The sequence below is a fragment of the Triturus cristatus genome, chromosome 6 (genome assembly GCF_964204655.1).
Source record: "Triturus cristatus chromosome 6, aTriCri1.1, whole genome shotgun sequence".
Classification (NCBI taxonomy): domain Eukaryota; kingdom Metazoa; phylum Chordata; class Amphibia; order Caudata; family Salamandridae; genus Triturus; species Triturus cristatus.
The window spans coordinates 563,314,502-563,335,392 of NC_140589.1; the positions used below are offsets into that span (position 1 = coordinate 563,314,502).

Sequence of the window (20,891 nt, forward strand, 5' to 3'; positions counted from 1 at the left end):
GTTTCCCAGGGCACCTCATCCTTACCGGCCTCTTCAGCAACCGGTGGACGAAGGGGAATACTGGGAGGGGTCTGAGGACCCTCTTGCAGCTCAATGCGAGGATGAACCTGAGTGGGAAGGCGATGTGGAGGGTCCACTGAATCTGGAATTCTCTCCACACCCTGGTACTCTGTCCCCTTCTTCCGTGGCCACGTAGGAGGTTGGGACTTTTTCGGTGTTTTTGCATAGGGCAGCTGAGGCTCTTAACTTCAAGCTCCCTTCTGTGCCTATCAGGACCAATCTCCTAACTGAGGTCCTACAGCCGCAGTCTTCCTCTGCGGAGCAGTTACTGTCCTTCAATGAAGCGCTTACTGATATCCTGTTGGGCACCTGGCTTAAACCTAACACGGGAGTCCCGGTAGACAAGGGTGTGGTGCACCGCCATCGCCCGGCGTTCCCAGCTTTCGCACGCAACACCCAATGCCTGAGAGTCTGGTTGTCCAGGCTTCTGCCTCGCCGAGTGTGTTCCCCTCTGCTCCTCCGGACAAGGAATGTAGGAAACTGTAGCAATTTGGGAAAAAGATTTTCACATCTGCCAGCTATGGGTTGCGGGCGGTGAATACTGCATCTGAAAGAGACACGTTAGTGATAGATTCCTTACCTTAGAATATCCCCAGGCGTCAGACTGGATCCGTAAAGTTTTTGTAGCAGTACCCCTGCGCGTCAGTAGGTGACGTTGTGCAGCTCCGCATCCGTCTCTGGTTTTGTAAGCGCCGAGATGATGTCACAGAGACTAACTTGGGCGCCACCCATGCGCGCTGACATCAGTTCTTTCTTTTTCTGCGCCAGCAAGCGCAGATCCAGATAGAGCACGTACCTTAGTCACTTTTTGACAACTCTTTTGAGACTTTTTGTCTCCCCTTTTTTCTCCTGGTGCACTTACGGGATGCCTGGGTTTAAGTCTTGTGGGGCCTGCCGTCAGAACATGTCGGTGGCGGACCCCCATGATGTTTGCCTCTACTGACTGGAGACCGAACGTGAGTCCGGGTCCTGCCGGGACTGTCGAGACACGGCCCCGAAGGCCTTGAGGGAGCGGCGCCAGAAACTGCTGGAGGCCCAGCACACGTCCCAATGCCGGTCCAGGGACCGCTTGCGGGGCTGCAGTAGTCGCTCCTTGGGCTCCAAGTCTTCGCCCTCGGATTCCGGTAAGCGCCGACATAAAATGTCGTTGAAGGAGCGGGTTCTCTCTCTGACATCACCCCGTCGGTCCTCGGATGCGGACGAGGGGGACAGGGGTTCTGCCCCTGCAGCTCCTTTGGAGCCTGGGAGTCCCACGGCCTACCCGGGTCCGTCGGCGACTCCCGAACAAGTGCAAGAGTTTCTTGCCACCATGGACCACCTTTTTAGTTCTCGGGCTCCCGCTGGAGCGCCTTTGGGCCCGCGGTCCCGTGTCCAGATCCTGTTGGCCCGACAGCGCAGCCGGCGGATCCAGCTTTGGCGCCACAGGATCCTATGCCATTGGCTCCGGCGCCACGAGGTCCAGGTGGGTCTGATGGCAAATCATCTGGCCGGAGTTCTGAACGTGCGTGCAGACAGTCTGTCGGCAGTTCTCCGCCGATCACGAGTGGAGGCTTCATCCGGGGCTGGTTTGTCACGTCTTTCGGGCGTGGGGAGCTCCTCGGGTGGACCTGTTTGCCACTCGCAAACGTTCACTGCCCATCATTCTGCAGTTTCCAGTATCCGATGCAGGGAGCTTTGGGGGACGCGTTTCAGTTGAGTTGAAGCTAACAACTCCTTTACGTGTTGATTTCTCTGGTTCTGAGGAAGATTCACCAAGACCGGGCCCAAGTCATACTGATTGTCCCGGATTGGCCAAGACGGGTGTGGTATACAGATCTTCTCCACCCCTCCTCGTGCCCTCCGCTCAGTCTTCCTCTCAGGGCAGACCACCTCTCGCAGTTGGAGGGGCAGGTTCTACACCCCCACCTCCAGAGCTTACACCTTCATGCCTGGAGATTGAACGGGGCAACCTGAATACTTTTTCTCTACTGCCTGATGTGGTAGATGTAATATTGTCTGACAGACGTCATTCCACTAAATCTGTCTATTCTTATAGGCGGTCTAAATTTGTTCTTTGGTGCAGAGAGAAGTCTATTGACCCTTTGAGGGCTCTTTTATCTAACATTCTTCAGTTTGCTCTTTCTCTTGCTCAGCAAGGATTTGCTGTAGCCACTGTGGAGGAATATCTTTCGGCCTTGTCGGCTTTCCTTTGCTTGCCGGATCAGCCGTCATTGTTCAAATCACCTATTGTTTTATGATTTCTGAAGGGCCTTACAAACAAGTTTCCACCAACTCTTTTTATTGTACCTCAATGGGATTTAAATCTGGTCTTAACTTACTTGATGGGTTCTCCCTTCGAGCCCTTGGACAAGTGTCCCTTGAGGCTGTTGTCTTTCAAAACAGTCTTTCTTATTGCTATTACCTCGGCAAGGAGGGTAAGTGAGCTTCAAGCTCTGAGTTCAAACCCCCAGTTTTTGACCATTCATGCTGATAGAATGGTACTCAGGACCAGGGATGCTTTTCTGCCTAAGGTGGTAACTCCTTTCCATCTGGGGCAATCCATTACCCTTCCTACCTTCTATCCTCCCCCACGCCCTTTCAAGGAGGAGGAGCGGCTTCACTGCTTGGACCCTAAGAGGGCGGTGAGCTTCTACCTTGACAGGACTAAGGACTTTCGAGTTGACGACCAGCTCTTCGTGGGCTTTGTTGGCAGCAGGAAAGGTAGAGCGGTGCACAAGCACACCCTTTCCAGGTGGATTATCTTGTGCATCAAGATATGTTACTCTTTGGCCAGTAAGGATCCTCCAGAGGGTATAAGGGCTCATTCTACCAGGGCATAGTCTTCTACGTCTGGCTTGTCTAGAGGTTTTCCTGTGGAGGACATTAGTAGGGCGGCAACTTGGGCTTCCCTCCACACTTTCGCGAAGCATTGCTGCTTGGATTCCGAGGTGAGGAGTGACGGACATTTTGCTCGTTCCGTCCTTCAGGACATTCTGGTATAGAGGGGTGGACACCCTCCTCCGGGAGTGGGACTGCTGTGGGAATCTTTTCACAAGGTGAGGAATCCACAGGCAGATACTGTATCCACCAGAAAAAGTGTTACCGAAGGTAAGTAACTTGTTCTTTAGGGCCCTAGTTCTGTTGCACCAGTAGTCTGTCTCTGGCATGGTTGTGTACAGAACTGACGTCCGCGCGCGTGGGCGCGTCCAAGTAGCTCCGATGACGTAATCTCGGCGGTGATGCCTAGGGATATTCTAAGGTAAGGAATCTATCACTAACTAATGTCTCTTACAGCTATATCGTTACACAAGTAAGTAACTTGTGCAACGATGCGGAAGGGAGGGTGCGACTAAATAACATTTGCATTATTTGGCTGTCGGAACGCTCCGAAGGTACTGACACAACGCACTTTGTTGAGCAGTGGCTCAGTGACAGGGTGGCCCCGGAGGGTCTTTCCGCCTTCTTCTTCGTGGAGCGTGCTCACCGTATCCCTACAGGCAGGCCGACTGCTGGCTGGCTGCCCAGACCACTTATTGCCCGCATTCTCAGTTATAGAGACCGTGATCTCCTCTTGCAGAAAGCACGGGAAAAATGCCCAGATATTGTTAGAAAACGCCCGCATTTCACTGTATCCGGATTACACTGTGCAGGTACAGCGCCAGAGGACCTCTTACCAGCCTCTCAAGAAGAAACTCCAAGCCCTCAATCTGAAATACGCTTTGCTGTTCCCCGCACGTTTAAAAATCATCTACAACCAGAAAACCCACTTCTTTGTTTGCCCCGAAGTGGCGAACGACTAGCTTGAATACACCGTGCCCGCTCAGTCTCTGGAAGGCATCGACCGTCGGGTGCGTGGGGCGCGGGCGCAGTCCAACCGGCTTAGGCCCTGCCTTATTGGAGCTCTGTGATCACTCCCTTTTGCACAGAAACCAACCCTGGAGCAGGCCGTGATGGAGTGGAACTCTGCGCTGGAGGTGGCCACTGCCATGCGGGATCCTACACAGATCTCTTCCTCCAAGGATCAATCAGACGATAAAGTGATGCCATCAGAATCTTTCAGCAATTACCTTTTGTTCCCCTCGATCCCTCCCCAGGTGGTCAAGGACCTGTTTGGCTGAGGTGGTGGCCTGTCCTCTCCAACACTTTCATAACTATGGCTTTGAGACAGCAAGATGTTGGTATTATTTGTATGGTGTGGGAACAATTTTCCATTTGAATAACCTTTTTCTCCCAGGTTCGGCATACCTCATTATTCATCATCCTATATGGTCCCGGCGGGGATGTACTCTTGGGTGTGTTCTTGTGACGGGTGTTTGCTGCTGGGCCTGCCCCCCTGCAGTTGCATTCACTGCATGGTATAACCATTTGGACTCCATGTTTGTTAAATTGAGTTTGGACCAGCACAGTTCGATGGCTGGCCTTAGTATTGGGGATTGTTTTTTTCAGGGGTCTTTTCTTTTGGTTCCTGGTCCACCCCCTATTCTTTATTGTGTTGTGTACACAATGTCACCCTGGGTCGCACTTCTTTCCACAAATACTGATGTATGGCTGTTTTAACTAAGTATAAAATACTGACATGGAATGTGCGGGGTATGTGCATAAGCGACATCACATTTATGCCCAATTGAACAGGCGCAAGGCCCACATAGCTTTACTCCAGGAAACGCACATGACTTATTTAGAGGTTGTTAAACTGCAGGGGAAATGGAAAGGGCAAATCTATAATACATCCTATTCTGCCTTTGCACGTGGGTCACTTATTTGGGTGAGGAGTGGGGTGCCATTCGAGCTGCTGGAACGGAGGGTGGACACTGCGGGGCGCAATATTCGCCTGGACGGACCCCCAATTGTTTGGGCAGCCTGTACGATCCGAACTCTGAACAGACTGCTTATCTTACTGGCCTTAATGTGGTTTTGATGGACTGGGTACAGTGTCCCTGGGTTCTCGGGGGGAGGGGGGGGGGGGATTTTAATTTTGTTCTAGATGTGCAATTGGACCGCTCTCATCCCCAGTGCAGGGTGCAGTGACTACTAAGATAGCGGAGTTCCTACATGCCTGGGCGGTGGGCTCAGTGACATATGGCACACACAACACCCGTCCGACCGTGAATGCTCATTTTACTCCCCCTCCCCCCCCACCACCACCAACTGCATACGCGAATAGACAGATTTTTCTGCTCCCTCTCATCCCAGGTGCTTGAATCCACGTACCTCGGGAAAACGTTATACGATCACAATCCACTTGAGGTGCTGCTGGAATGGGGGAGGGCCCTGCCCCCAGTCCCGACTTGGAGACTGTGGCTGCTCACATTGGAAGATGGGGTATTCTGATGGATACATCTGCCAGTGGATTCCGCACCTTGTGAATATCCCCTGAGCCAGCATTCCACGGAACTTGTGTCCCCAGCACTCCACGTCGACGTGGGTGACGTCATAATGCATCGGCTCCGCTCGCGACTTCGTATGACGTCACCGGAACCATAAGAGGCCCACGTCGGCATGATGACGTCAGTTCCCTTTTTTCCGCGCCATCGGCGCGCAACGGTTTTTCCAGTACTCTCCTGCTACTTTGTAGTTGTAAGGTGTTACTGTTGTAAAATCTGTAATGTCTTCGACGAGGAAGTCGGGCTTTAAGCTATCGCCAATTACTTCACAGAAAATACAGGCTCCGCTTCCTCATGTCTAGTTGAATGGGATGCGTTTAAGTCGGTGATTAGGGGGGTGGCCATAGGGGCTACTGTTGGGGCTCGGCACAAGCTACTTCAGAAGCTCGTCTCGGTGGAGGACTCCCTGCAAACACGGAAACGGAGGCTCTTTCCGACCCCACCCGGCAGGCGCCACTGCAGGATGCCAGGATTCAATATGCAGAGCTTTTTGAACGACTCAGTTTAATAGATTACAGTACATACACCCAATATAATCATAAAGAGGCTGACAAATCAGGGACTCTTTTGGCTCGTCTCATCCGTGACACCCCACCCCCGCACCCTATATTGGAGGTCTTCCTCCCGGATGGCACCGTGGCTGTGAGAAGTTGGCCTGATGTATGATGTCACTAGTTATAGTGTACACCTTATATCAGTCCAAATACCCTTATGGTGATTGGTTGTAAAGTCAACCTTATAGACCAGCTATCCTAGTGGTAGCATGGACAAGAGCAGTCTAAGGCTAAACTCTGAATGGCATGTGAAGCCAGCTGTGATACCATATATAATCCCTTGAATACCAAATGAAAGGACACCACAACAGATATATATATAAAATAAAGTGTATTTATTCTAAGCAAACCCTCAGCACTCTTTATGAGTTTAGAGGTAAGTACAACACAGTCTTATTAATGCATACAGTAAGTCACACAGGTAAGTAATACAGTTAGGCCCTAGGGGCCACGAAAACCATATACTAAGTAAGTGGTATAAGAACCACTGTCACGGAAATAGAATAGGCCTAGGCCTAGGGAATCGCTGGGGCTACACTACACTAGCGTTAGTTAGGAAGTGGGAGGCCCACGGGATTCGTGTGCAGAGTGGAAACACTCACGCGTAATGCGTAAAAGTCAATAGCAAGATTACAGTTTAGAAATAGATAGATTTAGGACACTTCCGGAGTAGCTAGGAAGTTGAGACTTGAAAACTAGACACTAGGATAGTCACTATCCTGATGAGCACCGGAGTACCCAAGTTACCTAGCCCACAGGCTGCGGGTGCATAGGGGTGAAGATGCGTCGTTTTCGTCGTCGACTCCTATGGATGCCTGAAGAAAGATGCTGACAGGCAGTCAGGGGAGAGTGTCCGGTGGATCCCAAGGCTGGGATCAAGAAGAGAAGAAACCTGCAAGCAGAGGGGACAGAGTCAAGGTCACTAGCCAGTGACCACGTGGAACCAGGAAGGAACCAGGCGATGTCGTGAAGAGTTGCAGGTGAAGGTGAAGCTTGTCGCTGCAGCCAGGAGGACCAGGAAGCGTCGAGGACGACCAGGACCAGGAGGCGAGCTGTCCCACGAAGGCTCTTGCTGTCGGCGGCGTCGAAGTTGGACTAGGACTCACCAAGCCTTGGCAAGCGGAACCCACGAAGAACAAAGGACTTGCTTCTGGTGCAGACCAGGAAGGTCTGGGGTGCTTCTTCTTTGCAGAGAAGCGGGAGCCAGTCTGGAGGAGCCAAACCAGCGCAGAAGATTTCAGGGAGCGTCGTCACAAAGGCCACTAGCCAGCGGGCAAGCAACCGGACAGACGCGGCAAGCAGGAAAATGCTGAAGGGCCCCACGCAGGACTCGTGGAGTGTGGGGGGCTGGTCTTCGGTGCAGATGGTGCTTGGGGTTGGGGCTTCTCAATCCCCGGTGCACAACTTCGAGGGTACCTCAGAAGCTGCGCTGTAAGTTACTAGCCACTTTTCCCAGGTAGCCGGTCCCACGTCGCTCGTCGCCTCCACGGATCTCAGCTCTGCTGCAGATGTGGATGAGGGTCGGAGAAGTCTGGAAGTCAAGGCTCTGGTCGGGCTCTGCAGTCGGTTCCTCGTAGAACGGTCGCAAAGCAAAGGGTAGTCTCTTGATGGTGCCTGTTTGCACAGGGTAGCCACTCCTTGGCTACAAGGGAGATTCTTCAGTCTTCTTCTTTCGTCGAATGTCGAAGGTCCAGAGTTTCTGTTCAGTTTTGCAGGTTCAGGATAATCTAAAGTCTTGAGGCCCAACTCCCACTCTTATACTAATCTGGGGGGCTGGGATACCTGCTAGGTCACGCCTTATGGGTGGGACCTGGGAGGGGGTGGTTACACCCACTTCCCTTTGTCCAGTTTCGCGCCAGAGCTGGGGCTGGAGTGCCCCAGCGCCGGTTTGAACTGGACTATGCAAAGAACACCTTGTGTGCCCCAGGCATGTCTCATTCCTTTCAGCCCACCCTGCCCCAATACACTAAAGGCTGTCTGGGGAGGTGCTAGCACCTCCCCAGGCAGGAAACCTATTGTCCAGGCCTCCCTGGCTGGGATCACTCCCAGCTGCAGGAGGTCAGACTTGTGTCGTGGCAGCAGCATCCATTTTGTGATGCTGAGGCTTTGGTCAGAGGCTAACAGTTGAAGTATGATTTTAACATGTCTTTCCCTCTAGAAGGGGGGAATAATATTCTCATGTCCAGAAATGGCATGGGGGTATTATTCCCGAGTGTTAGACACCTTACACGACATGTTTTGATAAAGCCAAACCATAGTTACCATAACCGTCTAAGATTATAAGGCACTTTAAGAGTATATGGTAGGCTATATCATAGAACAGCTATAAGGACATGGTTCCGAAAGCTGCAGACAGGCTCAGCTCATGCTAGAGCACCATCTCACATGTTACCAAGCACTCTGCCTCCAGGATTGTCAAGGCCTGCCATAGGAGTGACTGATAGGTACACATGTGTCTATATGTAAGTTAGGTATAGGAATACTACACCTAAGCAAGGGGTGATTACACGACCTTGCCCCAGCTGAGTGATCAGCCAGTTGTGTCAAAATGGAAGGCCAGGCCAGGGGTGGCACAATACATGCTGCAGCCCCTGGTAGGCCTAGGGTACACCTATGCCCTGGGTACCTAGGGTACACTGTACAGGGGCCAATAAGGTGATCCTATCCAAATGGGTTATGCACCTAAAGTACATAGTATTAATTTAGAGAGAGAACAGCAGGGCTGTGGGTCTGATTAGCAGGCCCACAGCCACATCTAAGTCGAAAACCAGTAAAGCAAAAGCAAAAAGTGGGGGTGAACATAGAAAGCAGACCCTACTCTCCTACAGTGGCTAATACCCAGGTTGATATTAAAATGATCTCCGGACTAATTTCCTGGACGACCTCACCTTCCCCGTACTGTCGGGAGATGCACAATCGGACTTGGAGGCCCCTATCACTAGAGCAGAAATAATGGCAGCCCTTAAGAGTCTCCCTAAGAACAAAACACCAGGGCTGGACGGACTCCCAGCAGAGTTTTATTTGACTTATGCTGAGCAACTTACTCCACGCCTGTTGACTCTTTACAAGACAGCACTAGAAAAACGCACACTTCCGGTAACGACTATGCAAGCGCTGGTTGTTTCCCTCCCCAAGCCCAACAGAGACCCCCGAGACATATCAGGATACTGTCCTCTCTCTGTTAGCTACTGAGTATAAAATACTAGCGCAGCGTCTGCTTCCTTATCTCCCCAGACTTACTCACACGGACCAGTGCTGTTTTGTCCCGGGCCGTAGCACCTCTGTCAATATTAAGCGCCTCCATTACCTGATGGAAACTACTGCAACTCAGTCTGATACCGCCAGGTGTGTCTCTCTGGATATGCGGCAGGCGTTTGACACCCTTGACTGGTCATATATGTTGTCCTCGCTTAAAAAATTTGGTATGGCGGTGAGTCAAACTTCTGTACTCCTCTCCCACGGCCCGGGCTCGGACAGGCACATCTATCTCGGCCGCTTATCCTGTGGCCAGGGGCATGCGACAGGGCTTGCCCTGTCACCAATATAATTTGTCCTGGCGCTAGAACCCCTTCTCAAGATCCACAAGGAGGCCGTGGGACTGGGGATACCGCGTTTAACACGACACACATTGCATCTGCGTATGCCGACGACATCATCCTTTATTTTAAGGAATTCACGACCAGTCTGGAACCAGTCCTGACTCTACTTAAGAGTTTTAGCCTGATATCGGGTGTAACGATCAATGCCCAGAAATCCCATGCCTTCTTTATGCAACATAGGGAGACCCCTGACCCGATAATCTTTGGCGATCTTCTGTTGATGACTGCCCCTGACACCTTCAAGTACTTGGGTATTTAAATTTATTGAACTCCCCAGGACCTGAGGTTAATCTACAGAAGACAACACGGTCCCTCTGGGTCCAGATCTCCTTCTGGACTTCCTTGCCACTGTCTTTGATGGGCAGGATAGCCATCTCCAAAATGGTGATGCTCTCCCGCCTTTTGTATTTCTTTGCTAACATACCGGTTGTTATTCCGCCCAGCATGTTCAAGACGCTGGACCTATTGTTAGACCTTATTTGGGGGAGGGGACGCAGGAGAGTGGGTCTGGCAAAGTTGCAGCTTCGACCTGCTGAGGGAGGACTTTGGTCGCCAGGCTTTCGGTCATACTGTATGGCCAGTCAACTACAGTGGTTGTCATATTGGCTGGCCGCAAAGCACATTAATGAGATTGGGTACACCGATCGCCTCCTTGCTCAGGGTACATTACATGCATTACTTCTGCCGCGGGCTAAAATCCCGCCAACGGCTCCCCCCTTGCTTAGAACCGCGCTGGCGTACTGGAAGAAGTCCCTTAACTACACGCGACAAACCCTCCCTTACTCTCCTAATATTCCCTTTCTTTGGATCCCTGGCGCACATGGCTTAATAATGAACGGACTGTGTCCCCTTGGGAGCAGGAGGGCGTATCCACTGTTGGAACTCTGTTTGTAGACGGCATTCTGACGGATCATGACAATTTCACCCGTGCACAGGGGGTCCCCACGACACTTCCTCCTCCATGCCACCATTACCCACTACATCAAACACAATTGCTCCTGACGGGGTAGAACCCCGAAAAGATGAACCTGTATACGCTACATACTTGATGGGTGCTGGTCGACATCTTACCCGATGGCTTTATAGGGGATCCACGCTCATTCAGGGACGTCGCTGACTCACAGGACAGGAACTGGGCAACTATTTTGGAGTTCACCAAGAAAGTCTCCCAGAATGCTACATTTCAATATATACAACACTTGATCTTACACAGGGCCCATCTAACCCCACACTGACTGAACTGTATCTACCCAGACGCCCACCTTTCCTGCCCAGGTGTCAAGAGGCGGATGCTGATCTCCACATGTTGTGGTCTTGCCCACGCTTGCAAACTTATTGGCAAACAATTGGTTACAGAGTCAGAGAGGTCACAGGCACGGCCGACTGGGCGGCTGTGGATAGCTGCCTACTAGGTCTGCACAAACGCCCCAAGAAGTTGAAAGTGCAATATAAATTTGCGGACGTGGCTGTGCGGTTTGCAAAACGGGCCATCACCATGAGGTGGAAATCTGCCCACCCCCCTACAGCAGCGGTCTGGCAGGCGGAATTGATCAGGTGGGGCACTGCGGAAAGCGCTGTCCTTAGACAGGAAGAGTATCGAGGCCACTGAAAAGCTACCATTTCTATGGATTGGGATCAAATGTTAGAGACACTTAAAGCCCTTGACTCACTCACCCCCCCTGATGTCGCCACCTGTGCCCATGTCACCTGCGACCCCTCCTCCCTCTATGGCTGATTCGCTTGAAACTGAGTAGCAATCTATTATAATCTATTGCTGATGCCCAGGGATGTATGTTATTGCCTGCTCCACCTGTTGGAGGTTGAGTCTGCCTTTTAACTCCTTTTTACAATTGCGACGGTGTACACAACCCCCCCCCCCCCCCCCCCCCCCCTTTTTTTCCTAAACCCTATCGTACTGTGTGGATCAATGGACCAGGGAGGGGAGTTTTTTTTTTGCGTGGGGTTTCTCTTTTTTCCTCCTTTATTTTTGCCTCTTGTTATTGCTTTTAATGTTATGTGGTTCACTTAAAACAAAAACCTGAGTTTCACTTCTTTCTCTGATGGTCCTGTGCGAGCAGGGACAGATATACTTTTACGTAATGATGCATCGAGATGTTATTATGTCATGTACTCAATTTACTGAATGTGTATACATATTTGCAAATTGAAACTCAATAAAAAAAAGTGTTAAAAAAAAAATCCTTCTGGCTCGGGATTGAGTCAGCTAAAGTCAGGCACCAAGCTGAAACCTTCAGGCTTGAAGCCCAAAACTGCTTCGGAGCAGAAACCCTTGATGCTGAAATCAGACAGGATCAGAACTAAATTCTTCTGCACCGAAAAGTCATTCCACCCCAGCGCCGAAACCGAAAAATGCTCCTCTGAAGCTGCAGGAAGCAATTTTCGACGTTCCAACACCTCCTCTTTCACCATATTCCCTTAAACCACCTTCCCCACCATTATAACATTTACGTATTACAACAACTGACTCTCCTCCACCACAACCTGATGATAATGGAGCTGGTGGAGATAATACTTTACCGGTAGATCCCTGCAAAGACTACAACACTGATCTAGCCACAGGCAATGACCCAGACCTTTACCCTGCAAAGCCATCCCCTCCTGACGACAATGTAGGATATCTAGAATTACTTGCTAGAGCTGCAGAATATCATGGAGTACAATTACACAATAAATCCCTAGAGGAAGATTTATTTGAAGCACTAACACACAAAGGTGTAGTCAGACTTTCCCTATGGCCGTGCTCGTATTCTCACCCCCAGAATAGACAAACAAGCATTTACAATGCAATGGTCTCGGCATTGTTAAAGTTAGAGCTATTGGCATTGCTCATGACATTATTTTTTGTAATTTTTTTTTTTTAAACATTTAAAGAAACGGCATTATTTACAATGTCAATAGATTAATCACTCTCAAATGCGAGACCTATTGCATTTGCACCCACACACAGAGCCACACACACAAATAGAGCCACCCACACACACAGAGCCACCCACAGAGAGCCACTCACATAGAGAAACCCACACACAAATAGAGCCACCCACAGAGCCACCTACACACACAGAGTTATTAAAAGGTGTTTTTGATGGCGTGACAATCGTCTGCTCTAAATACACAAACACAACCGGTATAGCCATTCGCCGCAAAGCACGCATATACACACATCCTTACGAACACACTAATATGCATAGATGAGTGCCCACACAAACACAATGCCCACACTCTGGAAACTCATACGAATGAAGAGGCACACACAAACACGCACCCGCGAGTGAATAGGCACACACACAAGCATGAATAGGCATGAACACATACACACACATCCGTACAAACACACTAATCTGTATAGATGAGTGCCCACACAGACACAATGCAGACACACACGAAGAGGCGCACACACACACACACACACACACACACACACACACACACGAATGAAGAGGCACACACAAACACAGATACGCGAGTAAATAGGCACACACACCAGCACAGACATGAATAGGTACGAACACATACACACACATCTGTACAAATTCACTAATATGTATAGATTAGTGCCCACACACAAACACAATGCATACTCTGGCAAACACACACAAAGAGGCACCCAAATACGTACAGGCGAGTGTATAGGCGTGCACATCACACAAACATACAGCCCACAGACATGAAGAGGCACAAACACACGCTTACAGACATCTAGCAGTTTTTTGACACGCTCCTACAGAGTATACAGAGTAGGAAAGTGGGCGCACAAGTTGATCAATAAAAATGCAAGTTCTCCAGACAATGCACACCATAAAAAGGCTAGCTGGGAAGACATTTATGGGCGACTGCGTTATCAACACACATCTGTTCTATGAAAGGCAAAGCCCATTCATAACGTCTATTTGTATTACGACTATTAATTATTCAAGCGCCTTCCTCCCTCCCCTTTTAATATTTAATTCGGCTGCACCCCCATTAAGTCAGACGTGTCTTTAACATGCAGTGCTTATTTGGAGATTAAGGGAGCACTGCCTTTAAAAGTCCACTCACTTCATTTATATGAAGCAGAGGTCGGGGAAGCGGTCCACAAATCTGAGGCTAGTGCTTTCACAAGGTCCGGGCCCTTCCTGGCCCTGCGCCCTGGATTCTTTCCGTTGTCTTTAATTCAAAAATGCGCCTGCTGTCTCGGGTGTCACCAGAGCTCTGTTTCAGCGACCCGACCTGCAAGCCCCTTCAAACACTGCACCTTTCACTGGCAAATCCCGGTCAGGGAGACTTTTTTTTCCACAAAACAGATGACGCGGCTAGGAGTGTGAAGAGAAACTTGGCGCTCTTTGCAGGGCTCGTGCTTACAGAGTAGGGCTGGTGGTGACGTGTGATGATAAAGTGTCATAGCTTTAAATGCCCTCTCGCATTGTGTCCATTGTGCACCTCTGGCCAGATTCATACTTATGGAAGTGCACACCTTTTCATTTTTATGTTGTTGGTTTTCCTAGATATACTTTATTCAACGGAAACATTAAGATTTCTAAATGTTATCAAAATATCCTATCGGTTGTAGGAATACCTAAGTGTGGTGAGCAGCCGTTGAGCTGGGTGTGGAAATGTCAATGAATGGCCCCGTCTTTAAATAGCACTTAACCCATTTGGCTATTCGGTTTTCTAATATCTTTAAATACCTACAGATAATGGAACTGTCGTACAGGATCACACAACGAGCCCAAGCGGCGGAGCCGGGATTCCCTGCATAAACATAGTAGGACCTGAAATTAGTATTAGTAGCGCCCACAGCACTTCGAAACTGCGTGACTGGCAGGAAACTGTTTTTTTAAACCGTAAGGAGGGTGTGCAGGTTAGACGCGTGACTTCACATACTCTGGTTTCAAAACCCCTGTCGAAATGCACACATTATAATACATACAGCGCTAGATCCAACAAGCTCCTTCTCATCCCACCCAAAAGACCTAAACAAAAAGCCTTCTTGCGCTCTCTCAGGCAATGCCCCCAAAATTTGTAACTCTCTCCCAATTCATATCAGAACTAACCCCTCCTTCAGGAGCTTCAAGAGAAAATTTTAAGAATTTCTCCTAAACAGTCATCTCTATCACCCTGGTCAATAACCACTCTTCGTTCCTCGTAATTCCCTACGAAGGACGGTCCGCATCGCCCCAAAGCCTCTTGATGATCTGATCCTTAACTCTGCATCCGAACTCCTCTATTCTCCCTGAAAAGGAACTTTCAACCACATAATATTGAACTGTGACGGTCTATGTTTCTATTCATGTATGTTGATGTAAAGCGCTCTGATACCCCTCGGGTCGTGTAAGCTCTATATAAACCTCCTAAAATAAAATTAAAAAGATATGGACTTTGAACTTTACATGTCCTGACATTTTGTTGTTTTCACTTTAGTAAAGTTGCTATCCCATTGGCTAACATGGGTTCTTACTAGCCCACGTACAAAGTTCTCGATTCCATGTGGGATCGCCAAATATAGTACTTCAAGGTATCAAATTAATTGTTACCTTAAACCCGACGTTGCTTAATTCAGTTTTAAATTAACTTTTAATGAAAAGGTGTGACTTTAGAAAGTCACCACTTTCTTGCCTCGAAAGTTCTAGTAGTAGTTTCTGATTACAGCAGTTGTCACCATAGACAGCCTGCTGCCATCCTGCCAAGAAGTGTGAAGCGTTCCCAGGCACGGGGAACAAAAGGACTAGTGATTGGAGGAGGTCTGACCTCCAAGAGAATGACCAGAGTCCTGTGGCTGCAGATGACCCATCTTCAAAGGGGCTTCCACCTCTGATGAGCAAATCTGAATCACACTTCAGCCTGGTAGATAGACTGGCATCTCAGCCAAGCGGGGAAAACCGGTTACAAAATTCGTTTTCCAGGAGAGGTTGTTAATTTATAGTAGACACACCTCAAGGGTGTGCCCATGGCGCTATCCCAGGGAAGAAGCATCCTGACAACTTTGTTTTGGGCAGAGGGATGCACTGTGGGATTGTTTAATGCCAACCCCGCAGGAAATGATATAAAAGTGGGTAGGGTTGACCTGTGGTAATAGTAGCCCCTTTGGCTAGTGAGTCCTCCCCAGTCACTAACTCGAAATTGGCCTAAAAGTGGCAGCCCTAGCTTCCAGCTCAGGACACCGCTGTACTTGGAAAGATCAGAAGAAAAAAAGGCTGCATCAAGGAAGAATGCACCTGCTGCCTCCAATAGACCTAGAAGAGCTGCTCCTGCTGTTGAACATGTCGAGACACCCTAAGGGCTGGTTCTTCCCTCACTCCTGCCAAGGACTAGTGAGTGGACCCCAAGGGCTAGTTGGCTAGCCTCCTGGTAATCTTCAGAGACACTAAAGCAAGAGAGTCCTGTGCACCTGCATAGTGTCCAGCTTACCAGTTCACCTTGTATTCTACTGGTGTAGGCGAGAAATCAAGATCTAGCCCCCCAGAGGTCACGCTCATGTACCAACCCCTTGACTAGTGCTGGAGTGGACTCTTTCTTGTCTCAGAACTGCAACTTGCTAACTTAAAAATAACGGTTCCTGTGCCCCAAAGTCCAAGGCTCATAGACTAATGCTACTTGCCGGTTTTTGGGTTGCCTTGAACACCACTGAGAACCCAGGCTTTCACTTGACCCCTAGACTTAGCTGATCCGACAACGTCGAACCCAAGTGCGGACTCAAGCTGCAGAGGACCTCGCAGACCTGACTATCATTGAGGAAAAAACCCAGAAAAGTTTCTAAGTCAAAGATAAAATCACGAGCGGGGCCAACCCAGTGTCCTCATCTAACCTTGAGTTACATTGTAATCAACCTGAAACGTGCACTCCCAGGTTTGAGGCTCATAGACTACTGCTAAGAGTGAAAAGCAGTGATTTACATACTTTTAAAAGCTTTTTGGAGTGAAAAGCATTGATTTATGAAAACCTTGCAAAAATCTAAAAAAAGCTATACCGCTCCCGGGGTGGGCCTGATGCGGCAGACGTTTCTGATTACCTAGACACGGTTCAGTTGATCTGGTTTAATGCGCACCAAAAAGGTTATTTCGATCGCCCCTTTGACATTGACGATGTGAAGGAGGCGTTGGGGTCCTTGGCCCCTGGCAAGGCGCCTGGGCCGGACGGTCTTCCGGCACAGTTCTACAAGGAATACGCTGACATCCTCGCCCCCCGGCTGCTGTCTGTATACGCTGAGGCGGCTGAATCTGGGGTACTCCCCGCGTCGATGAGAGAGGCCCTCATTATTGCCCTCTTAAAACCTGAGAAGGCTGCCCAGAGCTGTGACTCGTATCGACCGTTGTCCCTTATAAATACAGACGCAAAGATATTTGCGAAAATGCTCGCTTTGCGATTACAACCGGTGTTGCCACTAATGATCCGCCCAGATCAATCGGGGTTCGTGCCGGGCCGTTCCACGACCCACAACTTACGGACCCTGTTTGGAGTGCTACACTACTTGGCCCCTCATGTCAAGGCCGCAGTGGTGCTATTGGACGCCACGAAAGCGTTTGATTCCCTGGAATGGGCTTTTCTGTTCTCCCTGCTGCAGCGAATGGGAGTAAGCGAAGCGTTCATCCGATATATTCGCCTGCTCTATACCAACATCACTGCCCGTGTGAGGGTGAACGGGCTGGTCTCCGAGCCCTTTGCCATCGGTAGGGGCACGAGACAAGGTTGCCCTCTGTCGCCCCTACTATTCGCGATTGCAACCGAGCCCTTGGCAGCCCGGATCAGGCAACATCATGCGAACAGGGGCATTGGATTTTCATCCCGTGCGTTGACCATTTCACTGTACGCGGATGATATTACCCTTTATGTGACTGACCCACAAGATAACCTCTCCCCTATGACGAGTGAACTGATGAGGTATGGTCTGCTTTCAGGAGTGACTATTAATTGGGAGAAGTCGGTCCTCCTGCCCTTAACGGAGGCGACACCCCGCTTCACGCCGGATTGCCCGCTGAAGTGGGCGGCCGGGCCGGTGCGCTACCTGGGGGTATGGGTTAGCACAGACATGCAGGAATTGTGGACGGAGAACTACGGGAGGGCCGTGCAGTGGATAGAGGAAAGGGTAGGCCGGTGGAAACACCTGCCCCTGTCCCTGGCGGGTAAGATAGCTGTGACCAAAATGGTCATACTGCCCAAGCTCCTCTACCTCTTTGTTAATATCCCCCTCCCCTTGCCCAAACACTTCTTGAATAAGATACGATCGCTCATGATCGAACTAGTGTGGGGGGGTAGACAGCCGAGGGTAGCCTGGGAGACGCTCACCCTCCCACAAAGACAGGGAGGTATGGCGGCGCCAGACTTCGCGCTGTATGCGTATTGTGCGCAGGCGCAGTTCCTGCACTATTGGGTACACCCCACGCCGTATCAGCCGCATGTGGCGATAGAGGCGGACATGGTTGGCCCGCTACCGCTCCGCACTGCCCTTTATGCGCCACACAAGAGCAGGCGGAATGAAATCGATACGGTGCGTGCGCTTCAGTGGGCCTGGGACGGACTACGCCGCCGGGCCAAGTTAGATCTTCTCTATACGTCGGCAATCCCTCTGCGCGGGAACCCCATGTGGCCCCCGATACAGAGCATGAAAACGGGAGAACGCGCAGCGTCCCGGTGTCTCCATACGGCGGGAGACGTCTTTCCTGATGGTGTCTTCATCACGTTACCACAGATGTGCGCTGCGGAGGCCCCGACGGCGCTTGACGCCCTGCTTCATCACCAGCTTCGCCACACATGTCGAGCACTGTTCCCTACATTCCCGGAGCCGCCGCCCAGTCTGATGGCTCTGGAAAATGTCCTGAAGGTGGAATCGGGGCGCAAGCTAATTTCCCGTCTATATGGCCGCATGCAAAGCGATCATCCAGTGGTGACCCCGGTGGCGCGCGATCTGTGGAGCGCTGCGTTGGGAGCTGAAATTCTCGATGCCCACTGGGACCTATGCTGCAGAATGCTTGAGACATTATCCCCTAACTACAGACTCCGGCTTATCCATTTCAAGTACATACATATGATATATCGCACCCCACGCAGACTTCATCGTATAGGCTTACGAGACACGGACAATTGTTGGAAATGCACTGCGCGTGGCGCTGACTTCTTGCATATGGCGTGGGAGTGTCCCGTGATCGCCTCCTTTTGGGAAGAGGTGCTGCGTCTGGTGTGCCTCATTACGGAGCTTCCGATCCCATGTACCCCTCAGACGGCACTGCTGGGGATCCTACATATGGTCAAGCCTAAACATCGCCGACTGCCGGCCATGCTCCTCCTACTTGCTAAGCGCCAGTTGCGATACACTGGGGGGCTACCACAATGCCTACTATCAGGGAGTGGCTTAAGAGTGTTGTATACTGCCAGACGCAGCTCACCCTATTCTGGGAGCTCCTGCCACCACGCACGCGCCCGCGGGACATATGGGGCCCTTTCTCACAGTGGTTAACTCACACACCGCTCAATCCGTTGTAGGGCGCTGACCCTCGCGCCGGATGACTGGGGGGAGACAGATGTCGAGATTGATGGTGGGTTGCAGCGGCTGACGCTGAAGATGTGGGAGCTGTTGGGGGTGTATTGGGGGCTGGGACGAGGGGAGATTCTGCTCTTGTGTCTCACTCTGGCACTATTGTGTGGATACCTATCGGCAATATGGACATCGTTGTATATGGAGGTAACTGTCTCGTCTATACTGGATTCTATACATTCTGCAGTGTATTGTGTTTGTACTGTTGTTGAAATGCAAATAAAAAGAAATTATAAAAAAAAAAAAAGGTGCCAATTGAAATCGCTGTCGATCTCGGATTGAGCAACTAATTCCACAGCTGATCCCGGATAAGGAATCTGTGGCTAGATAGTCTCTACTAGATAGTACCGAAGGTAAGTAACTTGTTCATTTCTCAATGAAATTCTATGGGTAATATCATAGCTATGCTTACAGTAAGAAAATGTCCTGCCTTGTTCACTATCTCCTTAGCACTGTTCTTCCAACAGTTTCTCCATGACGTTCTTAAGCTTAGGACTAAACATAGGGACACATCATCTCGAAGTATGCCTCACCGCCACTGGCTCATTTTCCTTGCCAGTTCTTGCACACACTACCCTCTGGGCTCCTCCTGCCCAGCAACCTGAGTTGCCACCTCTTGCCTGCAGATTTGAGGGTGTTAGATCACAAACTAGTCATCAGTGGTCACAGGGCCATCTTCATTCTCATAACAGGCCTCCTCACCAGCTTCAAAGTGCTACCAGAGTTTTGCTGCGTTTCGCATAAGTCCTTAACAACTCATCACAAAATGTTGTAGTTTGATAGCGGGGTCTCATCCTCTGTTCAACAATTCCTATCTCCTAGCGTCTGCTCTACATCCTATGCCAACATTATATTCCATCATTTACTCCCAGCATTCAAAACACTAGCTCAGACATTACAGGCAATGTTGACAATCAGGATGATACTCATGGCATTCGGCCGTCCCCTGCACAACTACCCTGATCATCTTACCAGGTTTTTCAACCTAACCTAACATAGCTTTTGTATTTTGGGCATAGTGGGCCTTACCTGAGCACCCTAAAATGGTGCCAAATTTGGTTCATATTCAACATGAGGAACAAAGGATAGAAAATTGAAAAACTGCCTTTTCAATAGTGAGTGCAGTTTACTAATACTGTAAAATATATAAGGAATAAAGTACCTTCCCCCATACATTATAAAGAGATTGCAAGTCACTGAGGAGATAATAGCCATATTGTTGTTATAAGGTCATGGAACTTCAAGGTAACTTGCAATCTCCTTTTAACATATGGCAGTATGTCTTTTATATTTTATAATGGTCACATTTGACACAAATTGCTTCAATCCATTGTGTCTGGCTCTTTCATATTAAATAATATATAATAATAATAATATTCACGTACAGCTGCAGACGTGAATAAAAGCGGAATCTGCAGTGCAGAATTAACAATACCAAAAAGCATTTTGCAATTTGCTGCAGACAATAATTAGTTTGTCATTCAGATTAAAAAAAAATACTGTGGCTCAAAATGTGTAGAAACGTGCAGATGTAGAGAGATTCTGACTTTCCTGTAATGGCCTATAGCATGCATAATATGAACATATTGCCACTAATGTTGTCTTTCAACAAATCACTGTTCCTTTGAGAAAAACAGATCAGGAAAATAAAAAAAATGTCTGTTCTTGTTTAAACTACAAATGCAGTTATGCTCTGTGAACTGCCATTCACCTTAGCTGATGGCATCAAGCATTATTCACAACTCAATTGTAATGACTTACTACTGTTGAGCCGCCACTTAATTTCAGT

At 49.5% G+C, this 20,891-nt stretch overlaps 1 protein-coding gene across 2 annotated transcripts in view; it reads left to right on the plus strand.

The window, feature by feature from the left end:
• Nucleotides 1–20,891, plus strand: part of TTK (TTK protein kinase) — a 650,127-nt gene that overhangs the window by 587,713 nt on the left and 41,523 nt on the right. The gene's annotated exons all lie outside the window — the stretch shown is intronic.